Below are 1,926 nucleotides of genomic sequence, written 5' to 3'. Positions count from 1 at the left end.
TATCATTTGTATCATTTGGGCATAAATATTAGAATTTATATTGTGATATCAAACTCTGCAATTAATTATATATATAAATTGCACCATAAAAATCAACGAGTAAGCAAAATAGAAAATAGATTTTGTTCTTATTTTAGGTTTTTTTTATTTTTATTCATTTGAAACAAGTTAAAAAGAATAGGTTCACATATTTGAACAATAGTTGTGAAAAAAAAAACTCTATTAATACTAGACCATACTAGATAATAGATTAATTATTTATTCTTTAATTTGCTACGGTACAAATAATTGAATAAATATATTCAACTTCAACTAAAATTTGGAAAAACACACATATAAAATTAATATTCAAATTCACAAAGTATATATAAATTCAAAGGTAAGCTGTTTTTTTATTTACAAATTAACAATTTAACTAACAATTAAAACTCACATCCCCAACATTATCAAAAAATAGGTATATATTATACTGAGTTGAAATGAAGTAAAGGAATTAGAGGTGCTGAACAAAAAGATAGGTGTATATTGAAGAGTGGAAGACATTAACAGAAAGTAATTGAGAGATGTTAAAAAGAAATAATTAATTTATAAGAATATTTTAGATATTTTAAATTTTAAGTAAAATCTTAATAGAATAAAATTTTAAATTAGACTTATTTGGTTTAGAGTTGATTTTGGGAGAAAATAATGGATAAGAATTCTTAAGCTACATTTGTTTTGAGGTATTAGGACTATGGTTGGGAAACTAAAACTGAGAGATTAAAATTTTAGTTTTTTTAGTACATCTAAAAAGTGGAGACACAAAAGACTGAAATTTATAGAGATAGAGACTGAAATTTTAATAATATTTTTTTTTTGAAAATACCCTTATTCAACTTTGATAATTTCTAATCTACCCTATATGTCTAAATAGAGAATAAATTAAAACAAACAAATTAAAACGGAAAGGAGAAATGAGAAGGAAGAGGCGATAGCACAGGGAGCCACGGCTACTGTTGCCATCGTCGTGTTTGTGACTAAGAAGAAAGGAACAAATTGCGGAAAAGAAAAAGAGCAGAGAACCGAGGAGAAAAAGAGGAGGGCGTCGCCAACAAAGAAGGTCGTCGCATTGCGGTCGAACAAGAGAGGGAAAGACATAGATGAAAAGAAGGAGAGAGAGAACCAGAGAGGGAGATTTCAAAAAAAGAGAGAAAAAAAGGTCGTGAGGGGCTCCTCTTTATGTTGTCTCCATTGCTATAACCTTTGCCATCAACGAGCTGTTCTGCTTTTGTTGTCACCGAAAAAAATCGTCAAAACTTGCCAAAATCATCGTACTGTGTTTTAGTTTTCTCATTTTGTTCTATTTTTGTCGTAGTTGACGGATTTTATTGCCATTAATTTTGATAAAAAAAATGAATATAAGGATCTTTTTATACATTTTTCAATAATCTAACAATTTTTAACATATCTTTTTTACATTTGTAAATTTTTTGATATGCAAAAATTTAAAATATAATAATCTCACTAGATAACCAACAGAAATCTAACTAACAATAAGTCAACAAGTATTTTTAAAATATACTCCATACTAATTAATTATCATTAGTTAATGATTATTTAAATTTTATTCTTTAAAAAATATACAATTAATAATTATTAATTATAATTATTTAAAATTAACTAATTAAAAATTATTTACCTATACTTTTTCGAAATCTAATATTTGGTGGAATTTATAATGGCTTCAATTATAGCTTGAGATAGCACATTAATTGGAGATGCTACAACAACTTATATACTTATTTCAGTTTTTATATTTATTTTAAATTAAATAGAATATTGTACCATAACTCAATTTCAATCTCTTTTTAAACGTAATTTTAATATTGTGTGTGTGAGTGTATGTATAATGTGCATAAATATTGTAATATTGTAATGTTTAAAGTT

Source organism: Arachis ipaensis, chromosome B03, assembly GCF_000816755.2.
Source record: "Arachis ipaensis cultivar K30076 chromosome B03, Araip1.1, whole genome shotgun sequence".
NCBI classification, from domain to species: domain Eukaryota; kingdom Viridiplantae; phylum Streptophyta; class Magnoliopsida; order Fabales; family Fabaceae; genus Arachis; species Arachis ipaensis.
Note: the sequence above shows the minus strand (reverse complement) of the source record.